Source organism: Grus americana, chromosome 14, assembly GCF_028858705.1.
Source record: "Grus americana isolate bGruAme1 chromosome 14, bGruAme1.mat, whole genome shotgun sequence".
NCBI lineage: Eukaryota > Metazoa > Chordata > Aves > Gruiformes > Gruidae > Grus > Grus americana.
In genome coordinates this window covers 17,706,900-17,721,417 of record NC_072865.1, presented here as the reverse complement: position 1 = coordinate 17,721,417, position 14,518 = coordinate 17,706,900, and the positions used below count along the sequence as shown (strand labels likewise).

Here is a 14,518-nt window from a genome sequence, read left to right as displayed (position 1 = left end):
CTTACTTATAATGAAGCTTAAACAATTTTATACAGTAGAAAGCTTTTAAGTGATAACCTGATCTTAATGTGAATAGGTTCCATTTTGTCCAAATAACAAATATACCGAGGTGTATAGTGGATTATCTATATGACTGCAAATGCTCACTTAAAATTATGGTTAGATGGCCATCTATATTTGTTTAGTTAAGGACCACTACATATCCTGCAGGTCACGTCAACTAATGCTGACTCAAAATCACAGAGGGGAAAATTGTATGGAGAGTCAATTAGAAGGAAAGAGAAAAAAATATGCAATAATGTAATTCTTCAAGATTTTGAAAAGGCATCAGGTTTGTTAGTCGTCTTTACACTCAACACATTTTCTGTTTGAAACAGTGTCCTTAAAGTGCTTTAATCATTACTACAATCGTGTCACACACACTTTTTTCTCTTTACTTTCCAGTCTTGTGAACTGTCAGTTCAAATGATTTTTTTCTAATCATTTTTTTCTAATCCTGATGCACCGACACCAGGAGAGATTTTCAGGCTGCAGTGATTCTGTCACCTCTGCGCTGATGAGAGGGCCTCTGCTTACATGTCACCATCTAGAACCTCATAAGAAATGCAGCTGATGTAATGGAAAATGAATCCAGCTCCCTAATTCTTAGCTGAGTTGGGTCAGCGGGACTAATGTTTGGAGCAATGTCTCTTTAATCCTTTTTCTTCATTTAAAGTAAGAAGTTATAACTGAATATGCACAGCATGAAGATCTGATTGATAAGGAAGTACAATTTGTAGTAATTTTCAGAGTAAAGCAACACAGTATTATATATGTACAGAATAGTTATTATATGGAAATTCACAACTACTCCTCTCATGCCTCAGTGTGGCAGGAACGAGTAAGAAGCCATAGGGCAAGTTCTCTATTCAAGATATTCTCAGCAACTTCTCTAATTGCCTCCATAGACAGAAACTTCTTTCCAAGACAGACTTTTTTTTGGATTGTGCAAGTGTCTTTTGGTTCTTCCTATCTTTTGCTTGTGGTTGAGGTCCTCAGGAACTTTCTTTATTACTTCGCAAGGAAGATGCCCATGACAGCTTAAGGGAGAACATACAATACTTGCTATGTACATCATCTTTTATCATTTTTGTCTCAGCTGTCTGAAACATAGGGGTTCCATGTCTACGTATAAAACAACAGACCTTAACTCTCTATCTGGATATCTAAAAGGGTTAGAGTTGTGCCACTTCAGAAGCACCTCAGAATGAAACGAAGAAAAACAAAATGCTCCATTGCCAAGAAACAGAATCTGAGATGACAAATTGTATTACTTACTAATATTCATTACACTTATCTAAGGATTACTATAGCAGTGTAAAATATCTTAAACAAAGCCATAAAAGCAGTTGCATAAGAAATTATAGTAATGTAATACTGACTGCTTTCAAACCTACAATCTCTATGGACACTTCTGTCAGTAAGGCCTCCAAAACATGGACAAGACTAGATAATCTGGTGAAGTCACATTACATTTTCTTTTCAGCTGCATACATCTTTGCAGATGTGTGCTTTCAGAAGGACTTGTGCTGAAAATCAGAATTTTCCTCTCATAGGATCTCTATATAAGATTTCATCAAAAAAATGTATTTGGCTCTGTCAAGATCAAATTTCTTTTTGTTTACACTCCTCAAATTCTGCAACAGAAACAACTTGTTACTAGCTAATAATACAATAATACTTTACATATAATTTGTTTCATATTCTGATACATTTCTCTAGTTTTGGATAGAAAGATCTTACTTATCATTTAGAACAAGAGTGAATATGTAATTTTTTGATGAAATTGTACTTTGGCCAGCATTTTTAATAACAACACTTTGCCTCCCACCTTGTTCAGTACCAACTCAGGAAAAAGTGTGTCCTTACTGAACGATCATATGTCCTCTCTGAACCAGCAGTAAAAGTTACTACTGAAGGTCATTTCCTGTTTCTTCACAGTTTAGTACCGATCCAGACCAACCTTGTTTAGCCTGAAATCAGACAGTGTCAGAGTTCAAGGTCTTATGACTGCAGGCAAAATGAACTGGGCCCAGTCATTAAATTGAATGTTATGTATAATTTCAGTTTAAAAAGAAGAGGAATATCTAAAACAGCACAGTTTATAGATGCTGAGATCACAGCTGATGCTTTTGTTTACTGATGCATTTTTCTACCACATACAAAAGCTTTGTTAAGGCTGTAACACACTAGTTCAGGGAAATAAGATACAGATGGAGGTTAACGAAATAAAATAGATGAAATGTAGCACACAACTTTAGAGATACTTTACAGCTCCTACTAAGTGTGTGCTTCAGTTTCATGTCAGACGTTTCACCAGGATAACAGCAGATATTAAAAACTAAGCATGCATGAGCAATGTCCCTATTTAATGTTAATTTGACAACAATAAAAGGAAAACTAGGAACTTTACAACAGCACTTTCCACGAACTTCTGGAAACCAATAAACTAAGTGCAAAAAGTGCATGAATCGCAACAATAGCTCTGCAACAGTCTTTGCACATGAGACGTCTAAGCAAGTTTTCACTTGGAGTATCTTGGGGTCCACAGAAAATCTGAAAAGCACTGCTCTAGACGTTACAGGCAAAACGTCATCAAGAGTACCTTTGGCTTATCAAGCTACACGTTGATCTTTCTGCATATACCTTGTCTCAAAGGAAGACATTTCTGGAGAACTGAGCTGCCACTGAGACATAAAACATAGGAGAAGTATTTTTAAAAATTCCTATTTGTTACCAGTTCTCATCATGTCCCTAGTTCTATTTCTGAGAATTCTTCAAGAAATTTTGCTCGTAAAGAAGCTCTGCATTCTGGCCATGTTTACAACAGTATTATTAAAACTTATACCAGAACTGTAGATGTGTCACAATTTATTATTTTGAAAATAACTTTCAAATCTGTACTACAAAAAGCAGAATATTGTATCTGACAAGGTCTCCTGCTCCTGAATATTTACCCCAGATGTTAGGTATGCTTGTGCAGTCTGGGATGCTGTGGCTATATTCTTGTAGAAACCATATTTGCGTACGAGGAGTGATGCTGCTTGCTCCGGAGATATTCTGGGCATGGCTGAGTCCTGAATGGGCAGAACAAATCCACCAAGGATCTACACTACTTTCCAGCAGCCTGGAGCTGACCTTCTTTGTCAGAATTGGCAGTTTTTACAGAAATTGTTACAGATGACAGGTATTATAACATTAAAAGTTCAAGATTCTTTTTTGACAATTTAGCAGCCCTACAGGTCACTGTGTTTGGATAAAATACAGTGGTACATTGTCCCTTTTGAACTTTTTCTCATCTGACAGACACTGAAAAAATCTCTCTAATAGTTGGTTAAGGAGTCTAATTTGTATGATTATGTAACACTTACCAATTTTAGTTTCATGAAATAGGAAATCACATAGCTGTGGATGGTTCCAGACAGTCACAGTGGGGACAATGAACAGAGAAGGACCACTAGGGAAAACTGTCTGAATAGCTGAAAGATCCTTCCTTGTTCAACCTAGCAAGTGAAGATTGAAAGGAAGAGAGGCACATCTATAGCAAACAGCAGGCAGGAAGAAAAGACATGTAAGCTCAAAGAGAACATTGGCTTAAAAATGATTATGCAAAGTAAGTCTGGAAATTAGAAGAAAGTATGTGAAATTCACATGAGGGGTGAGCACTCCAGTAGACATAGCAGGGGTGAAAACCTTGTTAGCTTTAAGATGGAGCTTGAGCATAACATGACTGGCTGCAGTAGAGTGGGACTAAACAGGGTCTATTACAATAATCTGTCCCTGCTTGAATCTTAGAGGTACACAAGCTGTGCACCTGGAACTTCAAGACTGCAGGGAGGCATTTTAGTGCCTGGGACACCTCCTCTACACCTATTTAATGCTTCAGGACTTCTTTCAGACTGAAGCCCCTCTTTGTCAAAGTCAAATCCTACCCTAAAAATTCTACAGTCTGTAATGGTGAAGATGTATCCCAGATGTAATTGAGAAGGGTAGAAATTATGCAATAGGAGCGGGACTAGCAACAGGTTCAGAGTGCCTTTTTATGCCCACTATGTGTCCCATCTTCTCCTCTGTCACAGTGATGTCAGTGTTTCAAGAAAAAGGGACTAATAGCTCTACTGCCCCCTCAACTTCCTTTCCTCTTGTATCAGAAACAGCATGGCTAGCAGGACTAGGGAAGTGATTGTCTCCCTGTACTCGGCACTGGTGAGGCCGCATCTCAAGTACTGTGTTCAGTTTTGGGCCCCTCCCTACAAGGACATTGAAGTGCTGGAGCCTGTCCAAAGAAGGGCAACGAAGCTGGTGAAGGGTCTGGAAAACAAGTCTTATGAGGAGTGGCTGAGGGGATTGCTTAGTCTGGAGAAAAGGAGACTGAGGGGAGACCTGATTGCTCTCTACAGCTACCTGAGAAGAGGTTGTAGCCAGGTGGGTGTTGGTCTCTTCTCCCAAGTATCAAGTGGTAGGGCAAGAGGAAATGGCCTCAGGTTGTGCCAGGGGAGGTTTAGATTGAGTATTAGGAAAAAATTCTTCACCGAAAGGGTTGTCAATCACTGGAACAGGCTGCCCAGGGAAGTGGTTGAGTCACCATCCCTGGAGGTATTTAAAAGACACATAGATGTGGTGCTTAGGGACATGGTTTAGTGGTGGACTTTGCAGTGCTAGGTTAACGGTTCGACTTGATGATCTTAAAGGTCTTTTCCAATGTAAACGATTCTATGGCTCTATGATTCTTTTTATCTATTACTCCTCTCTCCAGTAAACAGACCAGGAAAGTTGCTGAAGTGTCACGTTGCCTTGAGGAACAAGGCATACCTATTCTGCATTAGGGAAAGGAAAGAGATTGTACTCAGTTAAGCGCTCTCTACATAAAAACCCTTTTGTTTGTGAAAAATAACAGTGTCAGTAAATAGGATTAATTTTCAAGAAAAAAACCCATTTTTTTCTGTGTCAGCAGTCCTGCTTTTCAAATTATTTATAAATACCTTACTCCATACTTGAAATAAAACTCTGTCAAGCTCTTGAGGTCTTTGGGGTTTTGTTGTTTTGTTGGGTTTTTTGCATGGTTGCTGGCCTTATCAGGTATATCCTGATCTGGAAATAAGCATTTGATCATTTAAAAGTGAATGTAAATGTTTGGCTTTCAACCAGCCAAGCTGTGAAAAAGGACATTCTTTTTCAGTCAGCTATAAACACTTCTAGTTCATTTTTTACTTGGCTTTTTTCTTATTTTTAGTGGTGTTTACTCATTATATGTGCCAACCATTACAGAAAGAATACAAGAATACTTGAAAATATGTACGAGGAAATACAGTACTGAGGGCCTGGAAATTTTGCATACAAAAAGACTGGCTAGGGAGCATTTACATTTACTCTTGAAAAAATACACAGACCATTGCCTATTTTTCAGGAATTTTTGAGGATATCAGAAAACGGCATTGGCTTTCCTTATATATGTTATTAAAAATATATACATCTCCTACATTTAGTAACATTAATCCCTGTAATGGGGATGGTGTTGAGGTTCATTGGCATTAGTCATTCCATGGATATTTGCTCAGTGAAGTACAATTACTAGTTTCCAGTCAAGGCGGGCAGAATAGAGATGCACTACAGGGACCCATGATTCCTGTTTGAGCAGCTGGAATGGAAATTTATAGGGCGAAGGCTAGTATTCATTTTGGCATTGCTATTACAACTGCCAGTCATTCCCACCCTCATTGCCAACAAAGTGTTGTCTGCCAAGCATGGTAGCCCGTCTGAAAGAAGCTTCACCAAACATTGCACTGGCTCTGAGTCCCACTCGTGTTAACACAGCTGAGGCTTGAAAGGAACCCTCAGGGACAAGCAGCAAATACTCTAAAACTAGATGGACAAATGGAAAACTTTGCCTCTAGTCAAAGCAGCAGAAGCTCTGCCAAACTTTCTGCCTCTAGAAATCACTCCCAGCATACCTCTGCTTCTAGCTGCTATCATTCATCTTTAGGAACCCCTTGGAATGGCACAGGCTCTGTGGAGCAGAAGGGGAGAAGACAGATGGCTAAAATGTCTTCTCATATCCTGTCAAATCCAAGCCTTACAGTGGCACAGAAACACATGGGACCTAACCAGCTCCTTCCTCTTTTGTTCCAGTCTGTTTGTCTCTGATGAACACACTGTACTATAAATTGATTCCCAGAGCAATGAATAAAAAAAGAGCAATTAGACAATCTACTTCACCTAACTGTATTCCCACCATTGTCCATCTGGTCTCATGTTAAACAATTTATTTGAGAGAGACTATTACACAGAGTCACTCCAGTAACTTTCCTTTTTTTAATGTTAAACCCCCCCCAAACTATCAGAGGCAATTTTTGTCACACTGTCTTCCTCCTCTGTGCTTATACTTTGCACGTGCTTTACAGCACTTGTTCTAACCACTTGCATTCCTCATTTTGCCAATATAGACACATTTAGTTCTCTTAAGCAATCACTTCAAATGAGACAACACAGTTGGAAGAAACTATTAGGTAGCCAGATCTCTGCAGCAGAGGATTTATCAGTCACTGTACGTCTTACCACTGCTGATAGTAGCAGGACCAAACTCATGCAAGACTACTGGTCAACACCAGAGTACTAGAAACGTGATTCCTCCATTGCTGCAAATTATTTCTGTGTTCAAACCTAAATAGAACAACCCTATTTCTGCTCCCAGCCACTGGCATTTCTGCACATGATCCTCTAGATCTTTTGAGGAGTTAAGGTGGAGAAATTAAGACAAAGACATTTGCAAGGATTTGCATGCCCAGTTCCTTTTGGAACATCCAAAAAACCAGAGATGGCTTTGAAATGCTCATGCCTAATCTGCTTATTTCCATAAGAAACAAATTTTCATTAAACCATCTTCTTTCCAGTAAGGGGCTAAAAACCCCCAAACACAAAACATATTATGCAACCTCAAGAGGGCAGCATAGTATTTCAAGAATCACCTTTCAAAAACAATAACCTAGCGTAACAGCAGGCTCTAATGACAGCACAGAATTAAGGTTGTTGCAAACATTAACTGTAGAAAAAGGCAAAAAAAAAGGTAAATCCATGGCAGTGTCATTAGCTCACCTGTTTTGCTGCTGTCCATATAGCACCACATGACTCAGTAGCAGATGATGCAGGATTGCAGTTTCCAGATATATGTCCCATATGCTGTAGCAGCTACATCAGCATAGCCCTCCGTGCCAGTTCTTGCTTAATCAATACCTACTATAAGCAATCTGTTGAAAATCGTGATAGCACTGTGTCTAGGGCAAGGAACAGCCTAGTTCTGTGATAATGAAATTCTTGCCTGCGAGTGGTAATAATTCTGTTTGTGCTTTCAAATGGTACATAGAAATTTAGGATTATAGGAACACTAACTGCAAGGTGATCTCATGAGTAACTGAGTATAGTTGCCTTTTATCACACTGCATCATTTTGTCCTTTCATAAAACTATTATGCTCCACCTTAAGTTTACATTGTTTTTCCCTCTCACTACTTCTCTTGGAAGACTATTTCAGAATTTCTTTGCTCTAACTGACCCTCTATAAAAATTTCACCCCGGATTTATTCTTAGCCAACTTACATCTTTTGGTTCTTTGTCAACATTATCTGCTAGCCCCTGCACTGCCTCTGTTTTGCTTAATTAAACATGTTTCTTTTATGCTATGACATGTTTCAGTAACAATTCTCTCTGCCTGGTCCCATTTTAATCTTCTTGCATGAGCACAGATGATAGATAATAACTATATTCCAGATGAATAACCCCCAAATCACTGGCCTTAATACTTCTTAAAGTCTATTGGAAATTCACCATGTCACCACATATACCTTTTATAGCACTGATGAGTTAGGGGTGGCAATGTTAGTATGTATTCTGAAGATTTGGAGGAGGAATAAACTTGAGAGTTAGCTGCAGGTACAACCTCCAATTCTACCATCTCTGTGCAACAGTTCAAGACAAACAAGACTGCATCTCAGGTACCTCATTTTAGAATGGTGATCATATCCACCCATGCTACTATAGACCAATACCACAACTACAATATTATATAGAAATCTAATACATACCATATGTCTTAATAGCATACTTTTCAGCTCACTAAAGTAGTATATCTGCTGTAATTCTCACAGTGATCTGTCCAAGAGCTTTGACACTGGTATATCACTGCATAACTCATAGTAGTTCACATATTGTGATAATTTATTTTTTCAGTTGAATTTTCTAAAATAAACCCCCTCTCATTCCAGAAGAATGCCTTCTAGAATTATTCTTCAAATTGGTGTGATTAGTTTCATCATTAATCCTGTGTACTAAGGAGAAAATTTTTAACAGCACTTTTATGAACACTGCTTCTCAACATCTTTCTCTCTCCCAGTTGTGGTACATTGCAAAATAAAAACTAATTTATTCCTGATTTCTTTGCAGGATATATTTTTCTTAGTTTTGGGTTTGTTTCTGAGAAAGCATTTGACTTGAAACACAAAGGACTGCTCCTGGCATCAGAAAAGTGTCCAGTGATTGCACAATGGAATAATCAGCAACATTTCTCATATAATCAGGATCTCATACTTGATATCCATCCCACATGTATCAATTCTTCCAAAATTATTTGTGCTTAGCACTGTGTGTTTTGATCTTGCAGCAAATTATCTATGCCCTGGCTAAGCCAATCCTAACAGGAGACATTCAGCACAAAACCACTGCAGTTATTTGTGTTGGCAAGACTTGGGCAAGTGCTAAACCTCTCCTAGAGGCCAGTGTGCTGGTGATATGCGCATCTCTGGGTGAGATGTATTTAGTGCCCTATCAGAATCCTATTAAAGACAACTTTGTGTTTGTGACTTGGCTGGAGATAAGCAGTGCTACAGGGGAAGAAGAGCTACCACACTCATTGGCCTCATGCTCACATCTAGCAATCAATTTTTGCTCTGCCTGTGAACATAAAATAACACATTGTGAAACAACACCATAGCCAGGGTATCTGGCATTGCACAGCATCCTAAACAGAGTAAGTTTCATTCAGTCCTTGGCCAAGGAACGCAGTGAAGATAGATACCAATTCCAGCCATACTGAAACACGGAGTGCTCCATAAACCACAGAATTCAAAAAAGGATTCAAGGAAGTGGTAGCAGATATTCTATCTCCTGCATGCTATGTAGTTCAGCAGCTAGCCACAGTTAACACAAAAGAAAACGCAATAGCAAGTTACTCTTCTGAGGTTCTGTGTTCAACAGATGGTTTTCTAGCTCATTTTGTCTATCAGAACCGAACACTGCCTCTTCTTTTTCCAAGTGGAATTTGTCCTGCTCTCCTAAAGTTTATTGGGGGAATCTGTTCTAAGACTTCTGCATTTAAAATAACAATCCATTTAGATGCTCTTGATTTTACAAGGTTTCTACACATTTAATAAGTGATTTGATGTGAAATAAAGCAAACACAAAAAGCTTCCAGACTGAATCACAGCTGAAAAGACAGAACATACCAATGACTGACCTAATCCAAGTGGGCTCTGCAATTGCATAATTCCTAGGAATTTAAAAGTAGCACTTCTACATGCCTGGATCACTGATTCATTCTGGTACTGTTTAACACTACTGCTTCCTGTAACGTATGGCCTGTACAGATGCAACCTACAGCCCTGGCTGACTTCTCTGAGAATTCTGATTCAGAGACCAGTTTTCTTGCAGAGGAGGATGAGTACACTCACATCTATGGATTAGTCCTGGCAACTTTTTTCTAGTTCAGAAAGGAAAAGGGAAAAGGTAACAGGCTGTGACTCTTCAGAATAAATCACTAGCTCACACCTGCAATGCTGATACAGCTCCATGAAACTGGGGAAATTTCAGCTGTAAAAGTTTCTGGTATCTTTTTTTCTATCTATCTGATCTGTATATTTTATTGACCCAGGTACCTAGCAATATTCAATTACACAAAGAAAAGAGACATATATGATACCATTTGCACAAATGCAATTACATTATGGTAGTGATAAAACACGTGGGTGGGATTACCCAGTACTGGATACTATAATCATTTATCCTGTTCAGAAGCCTGCACTTCTTTCACTCCCCAAACTTCTTCTGAGTCAGACTCAGGGTGTAATCATTTTCTGTTAGAGAAAGGCAGGGAAAGTGAGGCTGTCAAGAGGCAAGCTATGGCGCTCTGAATTTCTTCCCCAAAACCCAAACCTGGAGAATGTTAAAGGAGATGGAAATCTGCTTTGACACTTGCCAGATGGCAAAGCTTAAAATTCTATCCTCTGAAAAGGAATAGCAGTAAGACACATCTGTAGTCACATTTTTCCTCCAGCCCCAACACATATGCTGTACCAAGACTAGTGTTTCCTGGGGACTAGACACAGGTTCAGCCTTCCCAGCTGGAGAATCCTAAGTACTTTCTGGTCAGTATGTCCTGTTTCAAACCTGCATTGGAAGTAGAGTAGCCCCTTATGTTCGTGCTTCATTCCAAGTGCCAGAACGGTACATCCATCTGCACTCACCCCCAACCCCACGCTTCACATAACTGGAGTGGTCACTTTGTTAGCAGTTCGCAGGATTTACACTGCATTATTTACTACCTTGAGAAAAATCAAAGGAGCATCACTGCGTCTGAAATTCACTAAAAAAACCATTGAGTGAACCAACAAAAAGGCACTTTTCACACTTAAGGCAGATATTCAGTGACTTCCTTAATGTATATAAATATGTTCAGATTTGAGAGCTCAGATAAATCAGTTAGTGGTGTCTGCTGTCTTCTATTAAATTCTTTGTGGTATTATTGAAGAGAAGGCTTATATATGACGAACAAGAGAGTAGTGGTGAATGGAGTTAAATCCAGTTGGCAGCTGGCCACAAGTGGTGTTCCCCAGGGCTCAGTCTTGGGGCTGGTCTTGTTTAATATCTTTATCAATGATCTGGATGAGGGGATCGAGTATGCCCTCAGTAAGTTTGTGGATGACACTAAGTTGGGAGGGACTGTCGATCTGCTTGAGGGTAGGAAGGCTCTGCAGAGGGTTCTGGACAGGCTGGATTGATGGGCTGAGGCCAACTGTATGAGGTTTAACAAGGCCAAGTGCCGGGTCCTGCACTTCGGTCACAACAACCCCAGGCAATGCTACAGGCTTGGGGCAGAGTGGCTGGAAAGCTGCCTGGAGGAAAAGGACCTGGGGGTGGTGGTTGACAGCCGGCTGAACGTGACCCGGCAGTGTGCCCAGGTGGCCAAGAAGGCCAAAAGCATCCTGGCTTGCATCAGGAATAGCGTGGCCAGCAGGAGTAGGGAGTGATCGTCTCTCTGTACTCAGCTCTGGTGAGGCCATGCCTCGAGTACTGTGTTCAGTTTTGGGCTCCTCACCACAAGAAGGACATTGAGGTGCTGGAGCATGTCCAGAGAAGGGCAACAAAGCTGGTGCAGGGTCTGGGGTACAAGTCTTACGAGGAGCGGCTAAGGGAACAGGGGTTGTTTAGTCTGAAGAAGAGGAGGCTGAGGGGAGACCTGATTGCTCTCTACAACTACCTGAAAGGAGGCTGTAGCCAGGTGGGTATTGGTCTCTTCTCCCAAGCAACAAGTGACAGAACAAGAGGAAATGGCCTCAAATTGCTCCAGGGGAGGTTTAGGTTGGATATTAGGAAAAATTTCCTCACTGAAAGGGTGGTCAGACATTGGAACAGGCTCCCCAGAGAGGTGGTGGAGTCACCGTCCCTGGAAGTGTTCAAAAAGCATGTAGACATGGCACTTTGGGACATGGTCTAGTAGATACGGTGGTGTTGGGTTGACAGTTGGACTTGATGATCCTAGAGGTCTTTTCCAACCTTAAAGATTCTGTGATTCTATGATCTTTGGCTAGAGGGTGAAAGAGATAGCAAACAGCTTTGGCACCCTGTCCTCCAAAGACCAAAAGCAATATATCAGCCCAAACCACTCCAATTGTGAGAGCACAGTGGAAAAAGGAGATGGAGAAAGATAGGCTCCGAAACAAAGATCATAGGGCAAAATAATACAGATTAACAAAAATTATGTAGGAGTCCTGTTTCTTAACATGTGTTAAGATTTCTATCATTGCTAATGTTAATAATTGACATGAAGTGCAGTAAGAGTTAGATAACAGCAGGAACGTTCAGGCCAAGAACTCATTTCATTTTCCAGTGGTGTGAGGCACTGGGTAATGGGGAAATACACAACCTTATTTCAGAGATGATCTTGCTTCACTGCATTACATCTCGAGGAATTTTATACCGTCTAGAAAGAGATTTCTGCTTGTGGCAGGTGTTCTTCAGAGAGTGGAAAAAGAACAGGATGTGAATTTTGTGTTCATGAAAATGAGGAATTAATAGCAAAGCCCTGAGTAAGATATAAGCTGCGTGGGTATTGTGCAAGCCTCATCACACAGCACTGGCATCTCACCCCAATTTATGACCTGGAACATAGCAACTTTTACAGCTTTTAGCTGGAACTGTAAGTTGTACCAAAGTGTATAATGATTTTATAAATACAAGGGAAATAGGTAAAAGCTCCAAATTTCTTTTGCTCTTTAGCGTAGCTCAAGTATAAACTGGACAAAGTCTGATGACACGCTGCACCTCCTGAGCCTGCAGATCACATTGCCGGCATTTGAGTTCAGTGTTTAAATACAGTCACTCTGTATTCCCTGAATTCAGAACGCACACGCAAGACAAGATTTGCTCTCTAGCACAACCAAACACAAGTAAATGAGTAGGAACAACTTAAGCATGGGTATGATCTGCACGTTCATGTGGGCAAGCCATATGTTAATTTTTACCATCATTTCTGATAGGGGCAACATTTTTAATGGCCTCAGAAAGTGCCAGAAAATCTCAGCCCACACAGACTGCTGAAATCAGTGTCCTCTGTGTACAGCTTGCCAGCCCCAAGAATTCACCAAAGAGAGGGGGCTCAGGCTTTTGCTTCTCTTTACACTGCCGGAGTCCCTGCTTTCTGGTTCATACCACCAAAAGCCAGCTTAAACCAGAGGTGAATCTACTACATGATATAACAAACGGCTATTGCTCTTATTTGTCCTGTATGTTCTTATCTTACAGTTTGCAATTAATCACCACCCTCGAAATCAAACACTAAGGTATTTGTACATTCTCTTTGAAAATACATTTCAATTTCCTTTTACTTGAACTGCCCTGTCCTTTGCCACACCTGCTCAATGCATCATTCTGCATAGCACACACTGTACATACCTGAAGAGTCTGATGACTCATGCTAGACATGGAACATAATCACCATAGAAAGAATATAAGATTGAAAAGCATGATGCAATTAAAGTATAGAGGGATGCCTGTTCATTAGCAAATAATCACATTTGCATGGTGATGATAGTCACAGTACATCATGACTGATGACTAGGTTCTGTTCTCAGTAACACAAATTCTCTTCAGTGTGTGACTACAAGTTACATGAGGACCAAGTTTGTACTAAGCACCAAAGTCACGTACAGGAAACTTGTAAATCTAATGCCATTTATTTGGTATTTTTTGATGCATGCCAGCTTAGCCTTTGTGATTATTGAAATCTTGCTTATTCTCTTCTATCTGGAGATATTTTGCTCTTTGCAGAGGAGATAATTGGGGGAGGCTGATTTTATGGGAACAGCAGTGCAGATGAATTGGTCTCCTATCTAACATTTATGGGGAAGGTTTCCTTGGTTTCAGCATAGCTCACAGGTACAGCTGAAGGTACAGCTGTTTCTCTGTACTGCCATTAAGCTTAGAGTACTCATCAGGTTTTAAGAATAAATACCTTAGATGCCCAAAGCCATCCTTGACCCTCAGCATATAATCTGCAGGGACTGCTCCATTACCTCCCTCAGGTCATGATGGTTTTGTATCTTTTGTTTTCAGTACTGAAATGTTTTTGCTGTTCTGTCATGTTTTTGCACTATGAATTAATAAGTTATATTTTGCAAATATGCAAACATATGGCTCTTGAGATTGTTAGGCTTCCATGTGCCTGAAGGACAGCTATATTATTGCTGGAAATAGTCTCTGCTTGTTTAAAAGCACTAATTTTCTATTTAAAAAAGCCTGAAACAACTGTCCAGAAATGCTGAAAGCAATACTCCAATTGTTACACATCCTGAGACTGATTCAGTGAAGGTCTTGTCAGAGATGTAAAGTTACATCCAGTCTGAGATCTCCTCACTCTCAAATATGCATGAAGGAAAGCACTTGTAGCAGTACCAGAGCTGAGAAAGACAGGCTTCTTACAATTTCATGGACTCATTTCAGTCAGCAGTTGTTAATAAAAACTTCCAAGAGGATGGCATACTCACAGTGGTTCTCTGCTGTGTGGATTCTGTGATGTCTGTAAGTAGGCTTTGTGAACTTCCATTATGGTAAGACACTGTTGTACGTTAACCCTCCTTCCTTTCTTCTCCTCGTCAAAGAGGGTGGAACTGGTCAATATGGTTCAGAAGTTATAAGGACAAAAGGTGGAAGAGAAA

General features: G+C 40.1%; 1 protein-coding gene across 1 annotated transcript in view; it reads right to left on the bottom strand.

The window, feature by feature from the left end:
- The window catches only part of KCNIP1 (potassium voltage-gated channel interacting protein 1), a 615,599-nt gene that overhangs the window by 547,734 nt on the left and 53,347 nt on the right, over positions 1–14,518 (bottom strand). The window contains exon 4 of the mRNA XM_054841792.1: positions 14,348–14,470. The gene's annotated coding sequence lies outside the window, so the exon portion shown is untranslated. The remainder of the gene's footprint in view (positions 1–14,347; positions 14,471–14,518) is intronic.